The sequence below is a fragment of the Macaca mulatta genome, chromosome 4 (assembly GCF_049350105.2).
Source record: "Macaca mulatta isolate MMU2019108-1 chromosome 4, T2T-MMU8v2.0, whole genome shotgun sequence".
NCBI lineage: Eukaryota > Metazoa > Chordata > Mammalia > Primates > Cercopithecidae > Macaca > Macaca mulatta.
Window position 1 is genome coordinate 135,654,101 of NC_133409.1, and position 14,844 is coordinate 135,668,944.

The following is a 14,844-nucleotide window of genomic DNA, read 5'->3' on the forward strand; positions in this document are numbered from 1 at the left end:
TCTAAAAACCACAGCCTATCTAAATTGTATGTTTGGCCAGACACTGTGGCTCACACCTGTAATCCCAGCACTAGGAGGCCAAAACGGGTGGATCACTTGAGGTCAGTAGTTTGAGACCAGCCTGGCCAACAAGGTGAAAACCCATCTGCACTAAAAATACAAGATTAGCCTCACATGGTGGGGCACGCCTGTAGTCCCAGCTACTTGGGAGGCTGAGTCAGGAGAATTGCTGAACCCGGGAGGCGGAGGTTGCAGTGAGGCAAGATCGCACCACTGCACTCCAGCCTGGGCAACAAGAGTGAAACTCCATCTCAAAATAAATAAATTGTATGGACAAAAATGGCTTATACAGCAAACATATCCAGAAAGTAATAGAAATCGTTACATTCTACTCTTCCAGTACAGCAAAGGAAAGAACAAATGGACCAACTAAATTGCTATAGTAGCTCATTCTGAAGGTTTATATGTCTTGATAGAGTGATGCTATAGAGTGAGTTCAAGATAATACAAACATGGATTGATTGTTACTTTGTATCTGGCATTGTGTAAGTAATTTATATGCACTTCTTTTCTTCTTTCAAGAACAAATAAGAACCACACTTACAAGAAAGTATTGATTTTTGGTCCTCAGTTGCAAGAAATGTGACAATCTGATTCGTAAAATAAGCATTCTGAAATTGTTTGCAATACTTTATTGAGTGAGTTTAGGTAAGAAACCAGGGATTCTTATTTTATAGTTGCCTACGCTGGTAGTAGAAATAAGTAATATTGTTTAACTTTTCAACTTTATTTCCTCCTTGGAAGAAATGGAAGCAGGATTTCCACTAAAGAAAAAGAGCTCTAGGGCAATGTTTTTCTTTGCAACACTGAAGAGAGACCAGCCCCTCTCCTCTGGGGAGCGCCCAGGATAAAGAAGGAGGGCCTCCATCCTGGACTGAATAGTAGGAATAGAGGAACAAAGCCCTGACCCAACTCCCTGTTGTTCGCTGAGTCACACCTTAAGCATTTTCTCCTCTGTAACTGAGAAGTCTGGGCTAGAATAGAGGAGTTCTCAGACCCCCACATGTGTCACATTCTATGATTGCTATACATATATGGTTGCACAAAATGTGTCACATCAGTTGGTGCCCACTGAAAGCAGAATTTGTGGCATTAATATCACTGCTATAGATCTTTCTACACCTTTTGTCATGGAGCAGATAAAGTACCAAGCAGCTCAGAGCAGTGGAAAGAACATTGAATTTTGACCCAAACCTCTCCATCCTTATTCTGGCTTATCCATTTGCTAGCTCTGTTTCTATTCAATCTCCTAGTCACAGTTCTTATCCTACCAAACAAGGATACCTGCTACCTCACCCTACTGCTTAGATCCCATCACTTCATGAATTCTGTAGCTGATAAAGTGTCATAAAGTTATAAGACAGAATAATGACTAAAAACATTTCTGGGTCAACTTCCTGACCCCTTCTATTTACGTTTTCCTGTAAATTGAAGTCATTATTCTCTGCAGCTCTCAACAACATCAGACCCAGGAAACTTCTAGTTGTCATTTTTCTGGAATTGTATTTTTGTGTTTCTCCAGTAGCTGGAACTGCTGCCACTCTGCTTGTCAGTCTCAGACATCCTGATTCTCACTCACCATTCTAGATGAACAAGCCTCTTATCTGAGACCCAGGTATTTCACATTCTCCTCTGCCAGGTTGCTGTGAATAACTTCAGTTTTTTAATAACTAAATTTTTAGAGGCCTCTAGCTCCTCTACTTTCTCCTGTGGAAGAGGCCACAAAGAATCCTCGAACTGCCTTTTCCATGAAAAGGCTCCAGGAGGTCAAGATCAAAACTTAACATAAAAGACAAAAATGGGCCGGGCGCAGTGGCTCATGCCTGTAATCCCAGCACTTTGGGAGGCCGAGGCGGGCGGATCACGAGGTCAGGAGATGGAGACCATCCTGGTTAACATGGTGAAACCCCGTCTCTACTAAAAATACAAAAAAATACCTGGGCGTGGTGGCGGGCGCCTGTAGTCCCAGCTACTCCGGAGGCTGAGGCAGGAGAATGGCGGGAACCCGGGAGGCGGAGCTGGCAGAGAGCCGAGATCGCACCACTGTACTCCAGCCTGGGTGACAGAGCGAGACTCCTTCTCAAAAAATAAAAAATAAAAAAAGACAAAAATGGTGGTTTAGTCCCCAACTTGCATTTTTGGCATTCTTTTCCCATCCTGTGTTAATTTGTCATCTAGCCAAAAAGAAAAACAAGTAAAAAATAAAAGCAAGGCATTGTCCCCTGTACGTCAGGGTTGGAAATACAAATGGATTAAACTGTTTTTCGATGAGCCCTAAAGCCATAATTTAATTTGTAAGACTCTACACACTGAGAGTTTGCTGAACTTTCACTATAGCATAATGTGTCATTCAAGGCAGCTTCATGGAAAGACGGAGACTATGTTTGAGAACATTCATCCGGTCATGATCTACAATGAACCAAAAGAATGTCGACACTGAAGCGAGGGGAGAAGGAGGCAGAGGGAGAGAGAGATGCACCCTGCCCTCAAGGATGTCCCTATTACAGAGGCGCTATACCCTCCCAAGAGCCTGCCTAACATCATATACCTATTATAAGCCTTTGAGATGGGTACTAATATTACCTCAATTTTTCAAAAGAGGAAACAGACACAGCGAGGTTGGGTGACTTGCCTAAAGTCACACAGGTAGTAGAAGGCGAGTCAGAATTAAGTGCAGGCATTTTGGTTGCAGAATCTGTACTCTTTTTTTTTTTTTTTTTTTTTTTTTTTTGAGACAGAGTCTCGCTCTGTAGCCCAGGCTGGAGTGCAGTGGCCGGATCTCAGCTCACTGCAAGCTCCGCCTCCCGGGTTCACGCCATTCTCCTGCCTCAGCCTCCCGAGTAGCTGGGACTACAGGCGCCCGCCACCTCGCCCGGCTAGTTTTTTGTATTTCTTAGTAGAGACGGGGTTTCACCGTGTTAGCCAGGATGGTCTCGATCTCCTGACCTCGTGATCCACCCGTCTCGGCCTCCCAAAGTGCTGGGATTACAGGCTTGAGCCACCGCGCCCGGCCAATCTGTACTCTTAACTGTGTCTCTGCTTCCTCCTGTATAGACGCTGTCAGCACTTTTCCCCCAGGGTGTGAGTCAGACAGAGATATTTCAGATGCTACATTGAAACCTTTCAAATTCCCACATCTCTAAACACTAAGGAGACAATGATCTCTTCCGGTAATTTCTAAGCCCAAATGTATCAGAGTCTTTTAAAATATCATGGAGCAGTGCTGTCCACCAGGAGGATGGGTTAGTGCATTTTTAGCTTTTACTTTAAAAATCTGTTTTCTCTAAGTGTTTTCATACTTTCTACACTGCCATCAATAATATGTAATCAGAGAAAGGAGACTTAAACAGGAATAAGCAGCATTCACTTTTTCCAGCTTCTTAGTCATGTTATCAAGATTCTTCAGTGATTTTACTCTGAAAATATCTACTGAATTCCATCAACATTCCATTATCCCACAGGGCCAATCTTCAGAATTATGAATTGATATGTGGAAAGTGGTAAGAGCAGTAGATGCAACAGATTTCAATATATTTCCAACAAAATAGACATCAGGAGGCAATAACTAGCATTTCTAATGCTTGATAGTGTAGTTGGGGGATAAAAGAGTCTATTCAACCTTCCACAAATTCTCTGAGGCAATTAGTTGCTATGAAATATTGCTTTCACTAGAATATTTTAGCTCACTCCCTGCTTCCCTTCTCAACATTCATCCATTACTTCCACCAACTCTCTCTCTCTCACACACACACACACAAACACACACACACGCACACATACACACACCCCACAAGTGTTCCTGGGACTTTCTGAAATATGGGACACACATTCTTATCATAAGATTATATAAAAAATTAAATATAAAAATTATGGAAGTAACAAGAGCACAAACATCATAAACATAATAGATGCTGAAATAGCTGCTACTGTTAATATTTGAGAGTGACTGAAGAGTTGGGTTACCCCTCAATGGTGGGCATCACATCTACACCTTCCAGAACCCAAAGGAGGTGCTATCCTCGGAGACATGTTCTCAGCCCTTTAAAAATGTTATTATCCATGTTTTCTTTAATGCTGAAAACTGCAGATCCCTTGCTTTGTGCCTTTGTTCTTTCACACAGTGACACTTTCTTCTATCTCTAGTTTTCCTTTGCTGAGCAAGGAGCCTTTTCCAATCTCTTGAGGTCTGAAACTTTTTCACCAAACTGGCTCCCCTTTCCTCTGGAGACAGGCAGCACTGCATTTTTGTAGGCTCCTTTGCAGTAAGGTGTGGCCATGCGACTGAGTTCTGACCAATAATGTGGACAAAAGTGATGTGCAACTAACTTCCAGGCCTGGCCTATAAAAAAAACTTCCATGCACTGCTCTGTTTTCTTCCTCCACCTACCAGAAGGAATTATGGATTCAGTGATGGTTCTCAGGCTACAGGGGATGGTGGAGCAACAGATAGAAGAAGCCTGGATCCCTAAATGACTGTATGGAGAAGGGTCACCTCCTCCCAACACAACCCACATTGAAATGTAAAAATAGCAAATAATATACTTTTACAATGTTAAGCCACTAAAATTTGGAAGTTGTTAGTTCCAGCAGATAACTTATCTTGTACATTTACATAAGAGTTATATAACATAATTTAAATGCTATGTTGTCATTTGGATCAGACTTAAATAAGCTTCAACATCACTTGAAAATTATTTCTGTTACCATGCCATGAAGAAAACTAAACTGAGTTTTCTCAGTTTGGAGAGCAAATACCATAAAATGAAATGAAGCCAAACTAATTTAGACCAGTTTAAGAATTTAATTGATTTGATTCTCTCTAGCTTATTCACCAATAAATGGAATGTGGTGAAATGATCTTCATATATCTTTCAGATTTTTATGTTCTATTTACATGCGTTTTCAAGAGCTTTGTTCCAACGAGCTTGTTTTGTGATTCTGAGCTCCTTCAGAAAGTAGTTTCATATTTAATACATCATGTTTGATTGTTGCTAAGCATCCATTTGGTGCAAATTAATAACAACACAAGCACTAGCTTCAAAAGAGCCAAAAACAGGATGGGGCTGGAGCGAGGGACGCTAGACTGACTGCCCTCTGACTTGCAAAACCAGGAGATTTCACATGTGAATCTCTGTAACAATTTGTTTTTCTTTTGTTTTGGCTTCTGCTCTAGTAAAGAAGAAAATAAGAATACAAAATTGTGATTGTTAATTGCTTGATGTTGATTAGCTCCTCTCTAATTCTTGTGCTAAAAAGAAAACTCATCTGCAGAAGGCAAAAAGGCTGCCAGGTGGTGAAGGATAGCTGATCCAGGACTGAGCTGACCACAATATGAAGGGAAATGAAATGGTTTTGTGCAGTCATATTAGGCACTGGAACCTGCAAATGAAGCCAAGGGTCAGTTACTGAAGGGGAGACACATGTAGGAATATGAACCTGAAGACAGCTGCTAAACCAAAAGATTGAGCAATGGAGGAGCAAGTTCAGGCTTAACAAATAGTAGGAATGACAGCAGGATATTCAACCATGGTGACAGTTTAGGGCTGAATTTGTTTAGCCCATGCAAAACCCAAGCCTGGAAGGCTTCTCCTTACCATTTAGCTCTACCCTGCAAGCTTGCTGGATCCTGAGGGCTGCTTAGTGCTGTGAGTGGTAGAGGCAGCTGACAGGTGGTGGAGGATAAGGTAGGGGATTATTCACAAAAAGCGAGTCGATCTTGGCTGAAACAAAGATACAGGGCTCAAATGAAGATCACACATACTGATAAACAGGCAAAGTGCCATTGTTGCTGAAGGAAAATCTTCATCCTGTGCCAGCAGGAAGGAAAGTGTGGCAGTTGAGTACAGGGCTCCCAAAAGTGTAGCCTGGGGCACTACAATGGCTCCTCCTTTTGTCTCCAGCTGTGGCCAATGGGAGATATTGATGAAGTCCAGGCTGGGCCATCCTCAGACACTGACCTGGCTCCTCTTCCTGTTCCCTTCAGGTCATGCCACCTCCTCTTTCCTCTTTCCCCTGAGACCTCTCTTCATTATTTTCCCTTCATATTTTCTCTCCTTCTGCCAGAGACTCTTTCCCTAATCAAAGAGTGGGACTGAACAGAAGCCTTTCTATTTCTCACATTTTCTTTTTGTCCCATTTGCATTGGCCAAAGCAAGTCATACACCCTAGCCAAATATCAGTGTGGCAAGCATTATAGTCTTCTTTTAGGGAATAGCCATCATCCTCCACAAGCACATTCTAACCCGTCTTTGGGGGATAGGATTGGACCTGTAGACTCTCAGGATAGGGCCAACCTAATCTAGATGGGAGGATCAAAGGGACAGAGAGAAATGATTTTGATATGAAGCTTGAAAAAAATATTGAAGTCAGATACAAAACCCAGAAAGATTTTGGGCTCTGTGAGGAAAGTGAAAAGAAGGTTCATTTGCAAACATTACCAGAATACTTAGATTAGTATTAGTCGATAAAATTTAGTTAATGAATGACCTCTCTGGGTTTGATCAAGTTAGTTTAAAAGAAAGAAATGTTACTGGCTCATTGTTAGGTTGGTGCAAAAGTAATTGCGGTTTTTGTCATTAAAAATAATTAATTTTGCACCAACCTAATATATGCAATAGGAACTTTGAGCCTTAGTTTTATGGATTTGGACGGGAATGCTAGAAGAAAGTAATAATGAAATCTTTGGGTAAAACTGTATTCTATAAATAAGGAGAGCTCCACAGTTACCAAGATTTGGCAAATATGATTTAAATGTGAGTGGAGGAGTTTCAGTCTACATTTGAATGGAATATTTTCCTTCTTGTTCTTTCCTTGCTGTTATTGTTCCTCCCCTTCCTCCAGTCTCTTCCTCCTTTTCTTTCTTCTTCTTCTTATTCTCCTTCCTCGTTTCTTCTTCTCCTTCTTTTCTTCTCCTTCTTTTTCTTCTCTTTCTTCTTTTTCTTCTTCTCTTTCTAATTCCCCCTTCGTCTTCCACTTCCCTCCCCCGCTTCTTCTCTTCCTTTTTCTCCTCCTCCTCCTTCCTCATCCTCAGTCTGCTCAACCTCTCTCCTTCTCCTCTCTTCTTTCCTTCTTCCTTAGTGTTCTTTTCCTCATAACTATACTACCACTTTTGAAATTCTTTGACTATTTTGTCAATTCTCAAGGAGTTTTTCAAATGTAGCTTTTTAAATACTAAAAACATCAAAAACAATTGATCTGGTTGTATCAATTAGAATTGTATTTGGCTGTATATAATGGAAAAATCCAAAATAACCATTACGTAAATATACCAGGCTCATTATCCCACATTAAAGAAGTCAGAGTTCAGCAGCCCAGGACTGGTTTCATCCTCCATAGTGTCACAAAGTTGACACTGAGAAGGGCAAAGAGACCTGGTAAGGTCACATACACATCAAGTCAGCAGAACTTGGACTGCTGGAAAGCAAGACAAATTTTGTAACTCGAACAATGGAACTTCAAATGATTTCTAAATTTAGCTTATTGTGAACTTGTCTTTATTCTCCTCATTGTCCTCTTTTTTTTTTTTTTTATTTCTCTCAGCTCCTTTGTTGGTTTTATCTTCCCTTTGCAGCATCCTTGCAACAAAATATACCACATGGTCTTATTCTCCAGGAAGACAGTAACTGTCAGAAATATAGAAGTCACTACCTCTGAGGTGGTACAGACACCTGCCTATGGTCCTGATGGATCATTGGGAGGTAATAGCATGGATTGCCTAGAACTTCGAAATGGAGTCCAAATGCAAAGAATCAGAGAGAATTCACACAATCACAAAATGCAACACAAGGGACCCATTGACTTAAGGCATTTTTTGGTGCTTCTGGCTTTTTTCTCTGTTAATAACTGTTGGGTTATACTAATATCACAAGTAGGCAGTGGATGTGGTAGAAAAGGATGTGGGCTTTGATTTCAAATCTACTGAACTTATATTCAGATGTTACATATCTACCAGTTAAGTGTCTTGGGAAAGTTATTTCTATAACCTCACTTTCCTCATGTATCAAATGGAGGTAATAGTCTGCACTTCACAGGTCTGTTGTCAGGATTAAATGAGATGATATACATAAAATTTTTGGCTCTTTGATTTTAAACAAATAACTACAAACTACAGAAAAGCAAGCCATACGAAAATTTATGTTTACAAAATTAGGTAAAGTAGTTATTAATAACTTGAATTTTAAATAATAACTACACTGGTTTAAAACATGCCATCCCCAAAGGGAATGCAAAGTCTTGTTTAAATAAAACAAATCTAATGTGCACACAATTCAAGGAGTAAACTGATGTCTGTTTTACTCATTGCTAGTTCCAGGACTAGAATGGTTTTGGACACATGGTAAGTGTTCAGTAAATATTTGTTGAATGAATGAATACATGAATGAATGAAATAACTTTCTGTTCTGTATGTACTTGGCACCATAGTAGCTGTTGGAAATATAAATGACTCAACTTTCATGCATCTTAGATTCTAAGTCAAGACAAAACAGTAAAATGATTTCAGATATTGATAAATGCTATGAGGAAAATTAAACAGGGTTATGTGATAAAAACTGATTCAAGGAATGTGAAGGAGGCAAAAAGAGGTTGAGATTGGATGGTCAGAGAATTCCTGAGTGATAGGAAAGGACCAGTTATGGAAAGATCTAGATTTGTTGTTGAAGATTTCCTCAGCAAGCACTGTATATATTTATTTGACTTATGCTAATAGAAATCTATTTAGCTCATTTTGGAAGCATTTGCTTAAGTTATAAGTTAGTCACAAGGTTTATAGTCATAGATACAGACACTATCCTATATTCTACAAAACTCGGGAATTCTGAGACTTTAGGGTCTCCAAGAAACTATCATTGAAATGGGCAATATTTTCAAAAGCATGTTCCAGTAAACATAAGATGATTACAGATGTATTCCTCAAAAAAAAAGAAAAGGTTCTGTGGTCAAATACACTTGGGAACCAGTCCATGAGCACTAATATATTAAGGTCTTAAGAAGTTCTGAAGCAGGGAAACACATACTACATGTATTCCAATGTTTTCTGAATGTATTTTCAAAATTTTGTTTTATTTTATTTTTTTCTCTGTACACTTATTAACATCAATATGCAGTTTGAGAAATACTGTTATAGCATAAAATATGAGGCTTTGGTACAAAGGGAAAAGAAAAACATAACCCTTTGCCATACTTGTACACTGTTGATGGGAGTGTAAATTAGTTCAGCCATTGTGGAAGACAGCGTGGCAATTCCTCAAAGACCTAAAGACAGAAATACCATTTGACTCAGTAATCCCATTACTGGGTATATACTGAAAGGAATATAAACTATTCTATTATAAAGACACATGCACATGTATGTTCATTGCAGCACTATTCACAATAGCAAAGACATGGAATCAACCTAAATGTCCATCAATAATAGACTGGATAAAGAAAAGGTGGTACATACACACCATGGAATACTATGCAGCCATAAAAAAGAATGAGATTATGTCCTTTTCAGGGACATGGATGGAGCTGGAGGCCATTATCCTTAGCATACTAACACAGGAACAGAAAACCGAATACTGCATACTCTCACTTATTAGTGGGAGCTGAATGATGAGAACACATGGGCACAGAGGGGAACAGCACACACTGGGGCCTACTGAAGGGTGGAGGTTGGGAAAGGATCAGGAAAAACAAATTATGGGTACTAGGCTTAATACCTGGGTGATGAAATAATCTGTATAACAAACCTCCATGACACAAGTTTACCTATGTAACAACCCGAAACTTGTACCCTTGAACTTAAAATAAAAGTTGAAAAAAAGAAAGATAATCCTTTGTCATAGGCCTTGCAATTCCAAAATGGGATATTTACACAGAAACTTAAATTAAACTTACCAGAAACTTAAAATAAGCTCCAGGTATCATATTTACATACATTGCCTACTTTGACTAAACTGTTGACCTGACAAGAGAGATGCTCACATTTAGTTTTTGCATACTAGAGGTTTTTAAAGTTGCTCTGCTTTGACAGTGGGATGTATTTGTATTTCCTCTATTTTTTTATGAGAATTAATGACAGTCAAGTATATCTTTTTTTTTTTTTAATTTTGTTTCATTTTGTTTTGTTGGTGTAAGGCAAGCAGTGGAATATGCCAGAAATTTCATGAGCTTTGAACATGTGAACACCACACTTAGCTCTATAACTCCATCACTTGCTAGAGGTGGTTTTAGGCAAATTACTCAAACTTTCTGAACTTCGCTTTTCTCATCTGCAAATGGGGATTGTAATAGCCATATCCTACCTTTTGCGGAATAAATCAAGCTGGTGTAAAGGACTTGCAGGAGAATGTCATTCTAGCCACTTTCTGAAATGTTTGCCTGGGGACTCTAGAGTCTTTGCTCTGAAAATCTTTTTAATCCCCCACTGGAGATTCAATGGAAAAAAAAAAAAGGAATGTTTGCTGTTTGTTTCTATAGTGATGACTCATGGAGTGCTGATTTATTGAATCAATTGGTGAAGAAGTAAAATTAATGTCTTATTATATAGGTGTGAAAGAAGCTATTCAGTCAATGCATAAGCAAGGGCTTATCTAGATACTTTATCTCACCCAAACCAAGTTAACAAGAGTCCCTGGCCAGCAAAAGAGTTTCTCTTTAGTTCCCTAAATGTTCTATAGATGTAGACAATCTCAACAACTAACAACTGAATTCATCACATCAGCTGCATAATAATAACTATGGATGTTCTCCAACTATTGTTCCCATGACAGAATCAGTGAGAGGATTTGGCATGCCTAGGTCTTAGATGACTACACTATTTCCAGTGGACCACACACAACCAAGTGAAACAACAACATAATGTTGGTAAAACTGATTAGGTTAAGAACACTATTTTAGAATATTGTTTAACAAACATATTTTTAGGCCTTAGAGAATGTTCATGAAGGATTTTAAGCCCACTTGTGTGGAGGACTCCCGTATCGCATAATGTAAGTGCTTAGGAATTACCTCATGAGTCATTCCTAATATTAACCAAAAGTTGAACTAGTGGTACGTTCTTTTGGTTTGATTGTTTAGTTTTAATCTTAGGGTTGATTTTAGAGCTGTGGAATGTAAAAATGGAACCATACTACTGGCATGAAGAGAGGAAAGCAGTGCATCATGGGGACTAGGGGAGTTGGATCATTCCACTGCATATTCTTCCTTCTTCTAGGACACTGTGCTTGCTGGTAGAAAATGAGTACAGTTATTTAATGCATCTCTTTCACTAGAATGTTGTAGAAAAATAAATTGGGGTCAGATTAGGAAGAATCCTAGACTTTAGAGGCCAGAGACATAATTTTGGTGTTGATTCTACCATCTATCTACCTTAGGCAAGTTACTCCCTGAGCCTTACTTTGCTCTTCTATAAAATCATGACTTCACTGATCATTTCTAAGACATCTTTCAGTGTTCTAATTCTATCATAGTCCAAAATCCATAACCTTTTCTTTCTTTTCTGATTTTTCAAGGCATTCAGATATCTTGCTTTTTTGCTGCTTTTCTACTGATTTGCTTCATATTAAGCCTTACAAGAAGCCCAAGTTATTTCAGTCTCCACAGGGCTACTACTGGAGTATCAGGAGAGAGGTGAGCTGGTATTTGTGATAGTAGAGGCAAAGCCCCCTTTTCCTGAATCACAAAATTCATGAGATTGAACCTTTGGGTTTAAGTGTTGGTCTTTTTGTATACCTGCTGCAGGCACTGTATTGGATTCCAATACCTGGCAAAAGTAAACTTGATCAATAATTGATGACTTTCAGGCCAGGTGTGGTGGCTCACCCCTATAATCCCAGCAATTTGGGAGGCCTAGGTGGGCGGATCAGTTGAGGTCAGGAGTTCAAGATGGTGAAATCCCATGTCTACTAAAAATACAAAAATCAGACGGATGTGGTGGTTCACGCTTGTAATCCCAGCTACTCGGGAGGCTGAGACAGGAGAATTGCTTGAGCCTGGGAGACAGAAGTTGCAGTAAGCTGAGATGGCACCATTGCACTCCAGCCTGGGCAGCAGAGTGAGTAAGACTCCATCTCTAAATAAATAAATAAATAAATAAATAAATAAATAAATTAAATAAAAGTGTAAAAGAAAATTGGTGACTTAAAAATTGTCTTTTACCATCACCATCTTCTCTGACCTGAACAATATATCAGGCATTACTTAGTGAGAAAAGTTAAATAATTTGTCTCTGTTATTGAGGTCTTCGTATTCCATCTACAGTAAAAAGGCTTGCACAGGGAAGTAAATGATAACATAGACAAGAGGATAGCATGAGTGTTCAACTGTGTGGGATTGGAAATAAGTACATGAAAACTCCTACAGGGGAGTGGTTGCCGTGGAAAAAAATAGTTTGGATAACACTTCCTTGGGAAACTGAATGCTAAACTTTGAAGAGTGGGAAGATTTAGTATGAAAGTGGCAGATATAATAACAATCGAGAAAAGTTATAAGGAAAAAATATAAAAAGGTGGTGGGTAGAGACACTGATTTCCCATTATCTACTCATCTTGTGAACTAAACCTTGCCAAACAGTGTCTTCAAGGCAAAACACAATCCACTGGGGCATACATCCAAGGATGGGGAACTTTACTGAAACAAAAGGGAAAGGGAATTTGCATAGGAAAATATAATTCTGCCTGAAAGCAGAAAATCCAGTAATTAACTTGACTTTTCCTTAGCAATTGTAGCAATTAAGTTTATCCTAGGGCCTAAGAAACTTTTGGGTTATAAGGGAATCCTAGTGGCTGCACTTGACCGGCTAAGTTCATCTCTTAGATAATGTGTCTTTTTTCTGGGCATGTGGGTGAGAATCAGAACCTTCTTTCAGTATGAGGTGGAAAGGTGGGTGAAGTTACTTCAGGTTCCATGACTGTTGAGAAAGGTATCAGTCATAGTAATTTTTTTCAAGCTAGAAGAGCCATTAAGAGTACCCAGGACTAACAAACCTGTACTTCCTGCACATGTATCCCAGAACTTAAAGCATAATAAAAATAATAAAAAAGAGTACCCAGGTCTTCATTTTATATATGGGAAAATAAGGCCCACAGAAGTTTGGGTAACTTATCCAAAGTCATCATAACCATAGGTACATGAGAACCTCTGGGTTATAATTTTGCTGTCATGCTGTCATGTCATTCTTTTAATGAAAATTATTGGCATTATTTTTCCTATCCCTCTTCCATAACAATAAAATCCCTTTCTGATCCTGTCCTAAAAAACACAACCATTTTTTAGCACCCCATGTATGCCTCAATTCTTATGTCCTTAGATACTAACCTGAAGAAAAATTTCACAAGGAATACATATTTCTTGTGGGAATATTTAAAAATATAGATAAGAACAAAAAGGAAAATGAAAAACCATCTTCAAGTCTGTCCCTAGAGAAAATCATAGCTATATACTCCATGTATCCTTCCTATACATATTACAATATTAAAATATTATAAACATATTTTAATCTAAAAATGGAATTTTACTATTTTATAGTATGCTATTTTTCATATAATATTTGTAAGCAATTTTTCATGTGAATGTATATACTCCTACAGCCCCATTCTTGACTCTGCATAAAAAAGGAATTGGAGTCATTTCTGGTGAATTGCTTAAACTTATTCCATAAAATGCAAAGTTTCTCCAGAAATACTGACCCTGCTTGAAAAAAATGCATTTGGCTGTAGATATACAGAAATGTGAAGCTCTTCCCCTTCTAAAATCTGGTGGTATTATCAACTCCTATTTTAAGCTTGTTTATGGAACTAGAATAATACTGAACATAGATATATAAAGGTGATTACAGCAGTTCAAGTTTGACCTTTAAAAATCTTTCCTTGTATAAACAAAGTCTGGAATGTTTTAAAACCTCTAAGCCAGTCAATTTCTTTTTTTATTTATCTTAAACCTGAGTCAACAAGGAATGCCCATTTTATTTAAAGAGTAGGAAATGAAAATGCCTTGGTTCCTTAACCATAAATGAAGGAGGTATCTCTGGACACCATGGGTTCCTTGCCTTGAATCTTCTGCTGTACTCTCAGGGTCCTGCAAACCCAGCCTCATCCTATAGCCCTACCTGATTCCTCAGCATTGGTGGATATGCTCTCACAATTCTGCTTAGGCTGTTTCTTCACTGTCTCACACCCCTGCTGATCTCATTCCCACTTCCATATTTTTATCCAATAAGATTTTCCATGAAACATCCATCCTCTCCTATTTCAACCCCATCCTTGCTTGCAGGCCCAGTTGCGCAGCTTCCCCAGTGCCGCCATCCTGGTGAGATTCATCCCACACTTTACACTCTTATCTAGAACTTGCTGGCTCCGAGAGTAAATCTGGTGTGGTGTCACATGTCCATATATATATATATTTTTTGTCCTTTAGTTTGTATCTCCTCTAAGCTTTCTGACTCCTTTTGATAAACATTTGTTTTAGCTTTCAATTGTGTTTTGCACAGCAATGTGCACATTACATACTAAATACTCAGGAAATGTGTGTTCATTTATGAATGATTGGGGGAGGGAGTAGAATCCTATTTCTGCTTATTTCTTCTTAGATGTTAGATCTTAGAAAAGTTCCTTAACCTATCTGAGGTTCCTTACAATCCTGAGAACGAAGTGGAAACACTGACCCTAGAAGGCTGTCAGAAAGAAAGAAGGGGTTCAATGTGAGGAGCATGGGGTACAAATAAATTAAAAAAATGTCATCTACCATCAGAAAGTCCAATGAGCTTGCTTCTTTGACTTCATTAAAGGCCCAAAAGACTAAAAT